Raw genomic sequence first — 13,854 nt, 5'->3', positions numbered from 1 at the left:
CAAGAAGGTTTGAATGTCCGACCATAGTTTGTAAAAAGCGGGTAAGAAAAGGTTCAAATGCCTGACAATACACCATCAAAAGCGGGAGCGGAGGTGTTCCGCTGTAAGACGGTGTGAATGTCCGACCATAGTTGGTAAAAAGCGGGTAAGAAAAGGTTAAAATACCCGACTGTACACAATCAATAGCGGGAGCGGAGTTGTTCGGCTACAAGAAGGTGTGAAAGTCCAACCATGGTTTGTAAAAAGCTGCTAAGAAAAGGTTCGAATGTCCGAATATATACCATCAAAAGCTGAAGCGGAGGTGTTTGGCTGCAAGAAGGTGTGAACGTCCGACCAAAGTTTGTAAAAAGCAGTTAAGAAAAGGTTCGAATATCCAACCAAACATAATCAAAAGCGGGAGCAGAGCTGTTCGACTGCAAGTAGGTGTGAATATCCAGCCATAATTACTCACAAACGGGTAAGAAAAGGTAGTATTGCCAGACCATACATGATCAAAACAGGGAGCTGAGGTGGTTCAGCACCAAAGTGTGAATGTCTGACTATAGTTTGTAAAAAGCGGGTAAGCTGCGAATGACCGACTAAATATCAACAAAAGGTCTTCGGATGCAAGTGGGTGTGAATATCCCACCATACAAGTATGGAGGAGAGGAAGCTGTGAACAGCCGACCATAGTTTGCAAAAATCGGGTGAGACAAGGTGCGAATGTCCAACCATACATGATCAAAACAGGGAGCGGAGGTGTTTGGCTGTGACAAGGTGTGAATGTCCACCCAAAATTAATGAAAAGCGGGCGAAAAGTAGGTTTGAATGCCCAAGCATACATCATCAAAAGAAGGAGTGGATGTGTTCGGCTACAAGAAGGTTTGAATGTCCGAGCATAGTTTGTAAAAAGCGGGTAAGAAAAGGTTCGAATGCCCAAACATACACCATCAAAAGAGAGAGCGGAGGTGTTCCGCTGTAAGAAGGTGTGAATGTCCGACCATAGTTGGTAAAAAGTGGGTAAGAAAAGGTTGAAATACCCGACTGTACACAATCAATAGGGGGAGCGGAGTTGTTCGGCTACAAGAAGGTGTGAAAGTCCAACCATGGTTTGTAAAAAGCTGCTAAGAAAAGGTTCGAATGCCCGAATATATACCATCAAAAGCGGAAGCGGAGGTGTTCGGCTGCAAGAAGGTGTGAACGTCCAACCAAAGTTTGTAAAAAGCAGTTAACAAAAGGTTCGAATATCCAACCAAACATAATCAAAAGCGGGAGCAGAGCTGTTCGACTGCAAGTAGGTGTGAATGTCAAGCCATAATTACTCACAAACGGGTAAGAAAAGGTAGTATTGCCAGACCATACATGATCAAAACAGGGAGCTGAGGTGGTTCAGCACCAAGGTGTGAATGTCTGACTATAGTTTGTAAAAAGCGGGTACGATAAGGTGCGAATGCCCGACAATGTATAATCAAAAGAGGGAGCAGAGGTTTTCGGCTACAAGAAGGTTTGAATGTCCGACCATAGTTTGTAAAAAGCGGGTAAGAAAAGGTTCAAATGCCTGACTATACACCATCAAAAGCGGGAGCGGAGATGTTCCGCTGTAAGACGGTGTGAATGTCCGACCATAGTTGGTAAAAAGCGGGTAAGAAAAGGTTAAAATACCCGACTGTACACAATCAATAGCGGGAGCGGAGTTGTTCGGCTACAAGAAGGTGTGAAAGTCCAACCATCGTCTGTAAAAAGCTGGTAAGAAAAGGTTCGAATGCCCGAATATATACCATCAAAAGCGGAAGCGGAGGTGTTCGTCTGCAAGAAGGTGTGAACGTCCGACCAAAGTTGGCAAAAAGCAGTAAAGAAAAGGTTCGAATATCCAAACATAATTAAAAGCGAGAGAGATTGTGTTCAGCTGCAAGTAGGTGTGAATATCCAGCCATAATTACTCACAAACGGGTAAGAAAATGTAGTATTGCCAGACCATACATGATCAAAACAGGGAGCGGAGGTGTTTCAGCTGCAAGGTGTGAATGTCCGACCATAGTTGGTAAAAAGCGGGTAAGAAAAGGTTAAAATACCCGACTGTACACAATCAATAGCGGGAGCGGAGTTGTTCGGCTACAAGAAGGTGTGAAAGTCCAACCATGGTTTGTAAAAAGCTGCTAAGAAAAGGTTCGAATGTCCGAATATATACCATCAAAAGCTGAAGCGGAGGTGTTTGGCTGCAAGAAGGTGTGAACGTCCGACCAAAGTTTGTAAAAAGCAGTTAAGAAAAGGTTCGAATATCCAACCAAACATAATCAAAAGCGGGAGCAGAGCTGTTCGACTGCAAGTAGGTGTGAATGTCCAGCCATAATTACTCACAAACGGGTAAGAAAAGGTGCGAATGCCCAAACATACATCATCAAAAGCAGGAGTGGATGTGTTGGGCTACAAGAAGGTTTGAAAGTCCGACCATGGTTTGTAAAAAACGGGTAAGAAAAGGTGCGAATGCCCGACAATGTATGATCAAAAGAGGGAGCGGAGGTTTTTGGCTACAAGAAGGTTTGAATGTCCGACCATAGTTTGTAAAAAGCGGGTAAGAAAAGGTTCAAATGCCTGACAATACACCATCAAAAGCGGGAGCGGAGGTGTTCCGCTGTAAGACGGTGTGAATGTCCGACCATAGTTGGTAAAAAGCGGGTAAGAAAAGGTTAAAATACCCGACTGTACACAATCAATAGCGGGAGCGGAGTTGTTCGGCTACAAGAAGGTGTGAAAGTCCAACCATGGTTTGTAAAAAGCTGCTAAGAAAAGGTTCGAATGTCCGAATATATACCATCAAAAGCTGAAGCGGAGGTGTTTGGCTGCAAGAAGGTGTGAACGTCCGACCAAAGTTTGTAAAAAGCAGTTAAGAAAAGGTTCGAATATCCAACCAAACATAATCAAAAGCGGGAGCAGAGCTGTTCGACTGCAAGTAGGTGTGAATATCCAGCCATAATTACTCACAAACGGGTAAGAAAAGGTAGTATTGCCAGACCATACATGATCAAAACAGGGAGCTGAGGTGGTTCAGCACCAAAGTGTGAATGTCTGACTATAGTTTGTAAAAAGCGGGTAAGCTGCGAATGACCGACTAAATATCAACAAAAGGTCTTCGGATGCAAGTGGGTGTGAATATCCCACCATACAAGTATGGAGGAGAGGAAGCTGTGAACAGCCGACCATAGTTTGCAAAAATCGGGTGAGACAAGGTGCGAATGTCCAACCATACATGATCAAAACAGGGAGCGGAGGTGTTTGGCTGTGACAAGGTGTGAATGTCCACCCAAAATTAATGAAAAGCGGGCGAAAAGTAGGTTTGAATGCCCAAGCATACATCATCAAAAGAAGGAGTGGATGTGTTCGGCTACAAGAAGGTTTGAATGTCCGAGCATAGTTTGTAAAAAGCGGGTAAGAAAAGGTTCGAATGCCCAAACATACACCATCAAAAGAGAGAGCGGAGGTGTTCCGCTGTAAGAAGGTGTGAATGTCCGACCATAGTTGGTAAAAAGTGGGTAAGAAAAGGTTGAAATACCCGACTGTACACAATCAATAGGGGGAGCGGAGTTGTTCGGCTACAAGAAGGTGTGAAAGTCCAACCATGGTTTGTAAAAAGCTGCTAAGAAAAGGTTCGAATGCCCGAATATATACCATCAAAAGCGGAAGCGGAGGTGTTCGGCTGCAAGAAGGTGTGAACGTCCAACCAAAGTTTGTAAAAAGCAGTTAACAAAAGGTTCGAATATCCAACCAAACATAATCAAAAGCGGGAGCAGAGCTGTTCGACTGCAAGTAGGTGTGAATGTCAAGCCATAATTACTCACAAACGGGTAAGAAAAGGTAGTATTGCCAGACCATACATGATCAAAACAGGGAGCTGAGGTGGTTCAGCACCAAGGTGTGAATGTCTGACTATAGTTTGTAAAAAGCGGGTACGATAAGGTGCGAATGCCCGACAATGTATAATCAAAAGAGGGAGCAGAGGTTTTCGGCTACAAGAAGGTTTGAATGTCCGACCATAGTTTGTAAAAAGCGGGTAAGAAAAGGTTCAAATGCCTGACTATACACCATCAAAAGCGGGAGCGGAGATGTTCCGCTGTAAGACGGTGTGAATGTCCGACCATAGTTGGTAAAAAGCGGGTAAGAAAAGGTTAAAATACCCGACTGTACACAATCAATAGCGGGAGCGGAGTTGTTCGGCTACAAGAAGGTGTGAAAGTCCAACCATCGTCTGTAAAAAGCTGGTAAGAAAAGGTTCGAATGCCCGAATATATACCATCAAAAGCGGAAGCGGAGGTGTTCATCTGCAAGAAGGTGTGAACGTCCGACCAAAGTTGGCAAAAAGCAGTAAAGAAAAGGTTCGAATATCCAAACATAATTAAAAGCGAGAGAGATTGTGTTCAGCTGCAAGTAGGTGTGAATATCCAGCCATAATTACTCACAAACGGGTAAGAAAATGTAGTATTGCCAGACCATACATGATCAAAACAGGGAGCGGAGGTGGTTTAGCTGCAAAAAGGGGTGAATGTCCAACTAAAGTTCAAATATATTAACAAAAGCGGGAGGAGAGGTCTTCGGATTAGAGTGGTTGAAATTTCCAACCATAATCTATAAAATGCGGTGAAAAAAAAAGGTGTGAAGGAATGAATTTTATAGCAAAATCCGAAATCATGCATAACTCCGCAAAAGGAACGTATTGCTCAACCAAAGGGATGCTTCTTTCTCATTCAGGGTAATATGAGGAACTTTATGCTTGATACATTTTAGACATGGATAACTATGAAGGACAAAGCAATTTTAACTTGGTTTGAGCAAAGCAATTCATTTTATAGGAAAATCCGAAATCGTGCAGGACTCATGAAAGTAAGTTTATTCTCGGATTCCTGATCCCCCAGTGTTGCTCTTTCCTATACTGCAAAATACAGCCTTGTTCTTTGTTGAAATCGATATAGACATTGATAAATATGAAGGACAAAGCAGTTTCCACTTTGTTTGAGTGAAGGAATTAATTTTATAGCAAAATCCCAAATCAAGCAGAACGTATGAAAATAAGCGTGTTTTCGGATTCCTGATCCTTCAGTGTTGCTATTTCTTCTACTGCAAAATACAATGTTGTTCTTTGTTGAAGTCAATCTAGACATTGATAAATATGAAGGACAAAGCAGTTTTAACATAGTTTGAGTAAAGGAATTCATTTTATACATAAAATCCCAAATCATGCAGAACGTATGAAAATAAGCTTATTCTCGGATTCCTGTTCCTTCAAGTGTTGCTCTTTCTACTACTGCAAAATACAATGTTGTTCTTTGTTGAAGTAAATCTAGACATTGATAAATATGAAGGACAAAGCAGTTTCCACTTTGTTTGAGTGAAGGAATTAATTTTATAGCAAAATCCCAAATCAAGCAGAACGTATGAAAATAAGCTTGTTTTCGGATTCCTGATCCTTCAGTGTTGCTATTTCTTCTACTGCAAAATACAATGTTGTTCTTTGTTGAAGTAAATCTAGACATTGATAAATATGAAGGACAAAGTAGTTTTCACTTGGTTTGAGTGAAGGAATTCATTTTATACATAAAATCCCAAATCATGCAGAACGTATGAAAAGAAGCTTATTCTCGGATTCCTAAAACTTTTGATTTGCTCTTTCTTTACTTTAAAGTACAATGTTGTTCTTTGTTGAAGTCGATCTAGACATTGATACATATGAAGGAAAAAGCAGTTTTCACTTGGTTTGAGTGAAGGATTTACAGCTGAAAACCTCCCGCTCCCGCTTTTGATTGTGTATAGTCGGAATTTCGAGCCTTTTCTTACCCGGTTTTTAGAAATTATGGTTGGACATTCAGACCTTGCAGCCGAAGACCTCCACTCCCTCTTTTGATCATACATTGTCGGGCATTCGCACCTTGTCTTAACCGCTTTTTACAAACTATAGTCAGACATTCACACCTTGCAGCTGAACCACCTCAGCTCCCTGTTTTGATCATGTATGGTCTGGCAATACTACCTTTTCTTACCCGTTTGTGAGTAATTATGGCTGGACATTCACACCTACTTGCAGTCGAACAGCTCTGCTCCCGCTTTTGATGGTATATATTCGGGCATTCGAACCTTTTCTTAACTGCTTTTTGCAAACTTTGGTCGGACGTTTACACCTTCTTGCAGCCGAACACCTCCGCTTCCGCTTTTGATGGTATATATTCGGGCATTCGAACCTTTTCTTAGCAGTTTTTTACAAACCATGGTTGAACTTTCACACCTTCTTGTAGCCGAACACCTCCGCTCCCGCTTTTGATGGTGTATAGTCAGGCATTTGAACCTTTTCTTACCCGCTTTTTACAAACTATGGTCGGACATTCAAACCTTCTTGTAGCCGAAAACCTCCGCTCCCTCTTTTGATCATACATTGTTTGGCATTCGCACCTTTTCTTACCCGTTTTTTACAAACCATGGTCGGACTGTCACACATTCTTGTAGCCAAACACATCCGCTCCCGCTATTGATTGTGTACAGTCGGGTATTTTAACCTTTTCTTACCCGTTTTTTACCAACTATGGTGGGACATTCACACCTTCTTACAGCGGAACACCTCCGCTCCCTCTTTTGATGGTGTATGTTTGGGCATTCGAACCTTTTCTTACCCGCTTTTTACAAACTATGCTCGGACATTGAAACCTTCTTGTAGCCGAACACATCCACTCCTTCTTTTGATGATGTATGCTTGGGCATTCAAACCTACTTTTTGCCCGCTTTTCATTCATTTTGGGTGGACATTCACACCTTGTCACAGCCAAACACCTCCGCTCCCTGTTGTGATCATGTATGGTTGGACATTCGCACCTTGTCTCACCCGCTTTTTGCAAACTATGGTCGGCTGTTCACAGCTTCCTCTCCACCATACTTGTATGGTGGGATGTTCACACCCAGTTGCATCCGAAGACCTCCGCCCCCACTTTTGTTGATATTTAGTTGGTCATTCGCAGCTTACCCGCTTTTGGCAAACTATGGCCTTCATGCAGCCAAACACCTCTGATCTCGCTTTTGATGATGTAAGGTTGAGCATTCAGACCTTGCTTCACCTGCTTTTCACCAAATATAGTCGGACATTCACACCTTCTTGCAGCCGAACACTTCCGCTCCACCTTTTAGTGTTCTATCACACCTTTTTTTTCACCGCATTTTATAGATTATGGTTGGAAAATCTCAACCACTCTCATCCGAAGACCTCTCCTCCCACTTTTGTTAATATATTTGAACTTTAGTCGGACATTCACACCTTCTTGCAGCTGAACCACCTCCGCTCCCTGTTTTGATCATGTATGGTCTGGCAATACTACCTTTTCTTACCCGTTTGTTAGTAATTATGGCTGGACATTCACACCTACTTGCAGCCGAACACCACCTCTCCCGCTTTTGATGATGTATGGACCGGCATTCTTACCTTTTCTAACACATTTTTCAGCAATTATGGTCGGAGATTCACACTTACTCACAGCCGAACAACACCGCTCCCGCATTTGATGGTGTATAGTCGGGCATTCTCACCCTTTCTCATCAGCTTTTTGCAAATTATGATCTGACATTCACACCTGCTTTTGATAATGTATGGTTTGGCATTCGCACCTTTTCTTACCCATTTTTCAGTAATTATGGGTGGACATTCACACCTTCTTGCAGCTGAACACCTCCTCTCCCGCTATTGATTGTGTACAGTCGGGTATTTTAACCTTTTCTTACCCGCTTTTTACCAAATATGGTCGGACATTCACACCGTCTTACAGCGGAACACCTCCTCTCCCGCTTTTGATGGTGTATAGTCAGGCATTTGAACCTTTTCTTACCCGCTTTTTACAAACTATGGTCGGACATTCAAACCTTCTTGTAGCCGAAAACCTCCGCTCCCTCTTTTGATTATACATTGTTGGGCATTCGCACCTTATTTACAAACTATAGTCAGACATTCACACCTTGCAGCTGAGCCACCTCAGCTCCCTGTTTTGATAGTGTATGTTCGGGCATTCGAACCTATTCTTACCCCCTTTTTACAAACTATGCTCGGAGATTCACACCTACTCACAGCCGAACAACTCCGCTCCCGCATTTGATGATGTCTTGGCCGGCATTCTAGTCTCTTCTAACACATTTTTCAGCAATTATGGTTGGACATTCACACCTACTCACAGCCAAACACTTCCGCTCCCGCATTTGATGGTGTATAGCCGGGCATTCTCACCCTTTCTCATCAGCTTTTTGCAAATTATGATCTGACATTCACACCTACTTGCAGTCAAACAGCTCTGCTCCCGCTTTTGATTATGTTTGGTTGGATATTCGAACCTTTTCTTAACTGCTTTTTACCAAATATGGTCGGACATTCACACCGTCTTACAGCGGAACACCTCCTCTCCCGCTTTTGATGGTGTATAGTCAGGCATTTGAACCTTTTCTTACCCGCTTTTTACAAACTTTGGTCGGACGTTCACACCTTCTTGCAGCCGAACACATCCACTTCCACTTTTGATGGTATATATTCGGGCATTCGAACCTTTTCTTACCCGCTTTTTACAAACCGTGGTCGGACTTTCACACCTTCTTGTAGCCAAACAACTCCGCTCCCGCTATTGATTGTGTACAGTCGGGTATTTTAACCTTTTCTTACCCGCTTTTTACCAAATATGGTCGGACATTTACACCTTCTTACAGCGGAACACCTCCGCTCCCTCTTTTGATGGTCTATGTTCGGGCATTCGAACCTTTTCTTACCCGCTTTTTACAAACTATGGTCGGACATTCAAACCTTCTTGTAGCCGAACACATCCACTCCTGCTTTTGATGATGTATGGTTGGGCATTTTCACCTTTTCTTACCCATTTTTCAGTAATTATGGGTGGACATTCACACCTTCTTGCAGCTGAACAACTCCTCTCCCGCTTATGATCATGTGCGGTTTGACATTCGAAAATTTTCTTTCATGTTTTAAAGCAATTATTGATGGACATTCAAATCTTCTTGTAGCCGAACACATCCACTCCTGCTTTTGATGATGTATGGTAACCTTTTCTTACCCGCTTTTTACAAACTATGGTCGGACATTCAAACCTTCTTGTAGCCAAAACACTCCGCTCCCTCTTTTGATCATACATTGTCGGGCATTCGCACCTTATCTTACCCGCTTTTTACAAACTATAGTCAGACATTCACACCTTGCAGCTGAACCACCTCCGCTCCCTGTTTTGATCATGTATGGTCTGGCAATACTACCTTTTCTTACCCGTTTGTGAGTAATTAATCCCAAAATATTGAGCATAAAATAAGTCTTTATGCTGATGATGTATTACTTTTCCTTCAGAACTCACAGACGTCTCTCAGTCACACGATCACAGTCATAAATAAATTCTCAGCACTTTCTGACTACTCTATCAACTGGTCTAAGACCACAGTTCTGCCCATTAACTGTAGGGTCCATAATATACCTGCGATCACTTTACAGTCAGGAAATATTAGATATTTAGGCATAAACATTTCCTCCAGGCTCTCAGTGCTAACAAAGCTAAATTATGTGCAATTATTAAAGACAGTAGAGGACGATCTCTCGTTGGAAGTCCTTACCTATATCACTTATGGGGAGAGTTACATCCATTAAAATGATGATACTACCAAAAGTTAACTATTTGTTCTCAATGATCCCCATAAAACCATCTGCTACTTGGTTTAAGTCACTAGATTCATGCATCTCCAAATTTCTGTGGAAAAACAAACCACCACGTATTAGTTTAAAAACCCTACAGAAGACCAAGGACAGTGGTGGATTAGATTTACCTCATTTTCAGCACTATTCCTTAGACAATAGGTTACAATATATATCAAAATGGTTTAAACCTTGTTGTTGTCACAGTTCCCAGAGACGTTGTAATCGTTGAGGATTCTATATTCACCCCCTCATTAGAGGCACGTAATGCAGATTGATGACACTGAATCTTCTTCTCTGTTCATTGCTGGCATCATTCCCAGCATCGTAAGTGTTCGTGGCATTGTTAGCCTCTTCTTCTGGATCTTGATATCGAGAATCCTTTTGTATTTCTGGTTTGTCAGTCCTCTGTCTTCGTTCACCGGAGTCTTTGTCTTTTTGTCCTTGAGTTTGGTGATTTTTTCTTCTTTTGATGCCTTGACACAATGTGACAGGTGATACCACGTGGGAGATCCTGTAACTTGGATTGCTGTCCCTGTGCTGCGAAATGGCTGTGCTGCTCAAATGGTCTCTCCTTCATCATGGTTACATGCTGCCATTCCGACATCTCGCCATTCCGACATGGGTCTCCAATTGTCGGAATGGCGACACTTAATTTTTTATCAAACGTCCCACCATTCCGACACTTTTTTCCTCCTATGGTCGGAATGGCGGTATGTTTTTTTTTTTTTTTAACATACCGCCATTCCGACAGTTCCTTTTAATAGCCTATTTTTTACCCAAAACATTTTGCACTAATGATATGCCGGCGCAAATACGCCCTAAAGTTTGGCGCACAAGCTTTGCACATGCAGAGGCCACAGCCTCGCAAACAAACTTTAATAATCTATTATCAAAATCCCCTGAATTTCAAATATAAAAATACAGATATTAATGTAACTCTGGCGAGACTGAAACTGATTAAGCAGAAATACAGTGTCAGTGAGCTGTCACAGCAGCCAGCTGGAGCGGAGCTCTCCACAGAGCCCATGCGTCTTTTGCACGCTGTCATCATATGCAAAAGTAATAATTGCAATTACAGATATCACGGCTACTGCACAGGACACAGTTGCGAGCACTCTGCCTTGCCTTGCCAATAGGAGAAGATAGAAATGACAGCATAGAACGTATAAAACACAACAAAATGCAGTAAAAACGTTTATTCATGTTATTCACGTGATTTATGAGTACTCACTCCAATTTTGGGAAGCGCGGATGGGTTTTGCGCATTTGGCACAAACACACAGCCGCAACGGTTGTAGCTTTATACAGCCTGTTGATATCTTAAGGACCTAACTGGTCACACCTGGGACTAAATGTCATGTAGAGATTGTTTTTACATGACATTACAGCTGAACATATAGCTTTCATCCACAAACCAACGTGGGAGAGCCCGAAGACGCATGTGCCAGACGCACATAGGCATGCGTAAAACCAATTTTGACCACTTCATACTGTTTATTTGCTTTCTTTTAGTTAACTTTCGTTTCTTTTGGATTCTTGTGCGTGTTATGGAGCCGTTTTGGTCCATGTTTGTAAGCCTTTTTTTCCTGGATTAAATTTTCGGAAGTTGAAACAAGTGGCATTGGAGTGTGTGATTGAAAACCACCGCGGACTGCTTCTCCTCCTCTAGTTGCCAAGACTTTGTGTTTTTAATAACGCTTGTCTATAAACATGTGTTAAACATATAAATTGCATGAACAGAAAGAAGGGACTCACCTGTTGAGTAACACACATTTCCTTATACGGAAAGCCTTGTCGGAATGGTGGGACATTTGAACGTCAGAATTGCGGGATGTCGCAATGGTGGGATGTCGGAATGGTGGGACGTTTGCATGTCGGAATGGTGGTATGTCAGAATGGTGGGATGTCGGAATAGCGGGATGTCGGAATGGCGGGATTTCGGAATGGGTGTTGCCACCCCCTTCATCATATACACAGTTATTTATACATCCCCTTCCACCATGAAGCGTTGTCCCTTTTTGTTTCTCTCTTTGTTCTTAAAATGCTGTTATGCATGTCTAAACCAATCCATTAAATTAGATCATTTTGGCAGTAAAGCGATCTACAATGTGCTTGGTCGCAAAGCTGCTCATCTGTGGTAAACAGCTCTTCAGAAAGGCATTCTTCAATTGATTTCACTAATTCTATGTAATAATTTTGTGATTTCCTACAAAACTACACTTCTTCTCCCATCTGTCTGAGTATTTAATATTGTCTGGGTCCCGTTAAAACATGTATTTTTCCCATCTAATTCCTTGTTTGCTTTAAAACAAGTATTCCCCATTTTCTATCCCTTCAGTAGCCAACCAGTTTGTATGGAGTACACTGGAGCAACTTGACTGATCAGTAAAACACTGCTTTTGTTGTCACCGCAAGGCTTCCCCCGTCGGTTGTTTCACTGAGACACTACTGAGTAACTATAACTCAACACAGTTTATACACATAACATTCATATACATACTAACAAACAAACAAACAATTATTTATCGTAATTTTCTCATCTCTGTTTGAACGTACACCCAGGTAAATATTCCTGTAGTCTTCTCATACCGACTATGGACCCAATCATTGTTTAACTTCACTGTTTTGCAAATCCTAATTGAATATTACACATTGACATTGAACTTTACTTGATAAGCAGGTCTTCATTGCATTCAGCAGCCTATATGTGAGCATCTATGTGTAAGCTGTTCTTCTTTGCATTTATCAGCAGCAAGCAATTCTTCATTGCACATGCTTATGAAAATAGTAAAACAATTCCAATGCGTTAGCGAAACCTTCTATATCAGGAGTGTCCATCATGATGCTGGGAATAGAACCTCTTTCCCAGAATAGTTCAACCTTCATTACTCAACTGATCATAACTCCGCAATGAGCACATTTCAAAGTATCATTCCTCTACATATATTCAAAAATCTATGTGTAAATGTTTAATATTTCTTATATTTGTTGATGTCATTCTGTGTGCATGTGGCCTAAACCCAATCTCTGTGTGGCAATTTTAATTTAAACAAGTTGAACTCTGCCTCTGATCATTTAAAAAAGGTGTGTACCAATATCAACCTTTCTCAGGTAATTACAGATCCTACAAAACCAAAGAGATCCTTCAAGGTTGTCCCTGATTGGCTCAATCTTAACTAATCAAAGGTAGAAAATCCGCAGTATCTGAACTTGGTGTTAGTTATCACTGCTCAATAGCCTGTATCAGAATTGCAAAAATGAAAACATTAGGTCCACGCTTGGTATCCAGATCCTGAAACATCTCCATGAGCAGGCTTTTTTTTAACTGATCTGTTGAATAGTTATATGACACTGTTAAAATCCCAGATGAAGATCTAGCACTTGACCATTTTTGTAAATCTTCTAATTCCATAGTTGATAAACACGCCCCTTTTAAAAAGTATAGAACTTAGAACAGGTCTATCCCTGGCTTTCGGCAGAACTGTCTTCTTTACTTTTTTTTCCCCTTGTCCTGTTCAGCATTATGTCAGAAGAATTGTAGTCTGAATACCTTTGATGCCAAACAGATTTGTTTTGCCAAGGGAAGTTTTATAAATGTAAAGCTCCCCTTGATGCCAATTTATTTATTTCTGTTTACAATATATGACATGAACTGAACTGAACCGGACCGGGGGACAAGGAAAGAAGAAGAGGAAAGAAGAGGAAACAGAACAAAAATAGAAACAAAAACCAGACAACCAGCTGCTACACCTGTAAAAAACAAAACAGACAACAATCCATGGCCTATGAGGGGAATCCAGCCTTAGCACCACCAGGAGCACCTGAAAGCAGACAAGCAGAGAAAAAACAAACACACAAACAAACAAAAACAAGCACAAGAAGCGGCAATCGCATACAACACAGCTGTGGATATAGATGACCTGAGACGACATGATAATACATCAACTGCTTAGTGACCATGCTACTGGACTAATGAATGTGTGTGTGTGTGTGTGAGAACATGCAACAACCATGGCACAGGACCTACATGATAACCGTGCTTAGTTATGAGTGTATAAGCGTACAGGGCCACAATCCACAGCCCCCCCCCCAAGCAATCAGAAGCAGGCAGAGAGGGCCACAAGACCCAGGCCACCAGCAGCCCCCACAGAGCACAGAACCCAGGCAGCCCA

This window comes from Leuresthes tenuis, unplaced genomic scaffold (genome assembly GCF_036924035.1).
Source record: "Leuresthes tenuis unplaced genomic scaffold, fLeuTen1.0.hap1 SCAF_19, whole genome shotgun sequence".
Taxonomy (NCBI): domain Eukaryota; kingdom Metazoa; phylum Chordata; class Actinopteri; order Atheriniformes; family Atherinopsidae; genus Leuresthes; species Leuresthes tenuis.
This window is presented reverse-complemented; position numbering follows the sequence as displayed.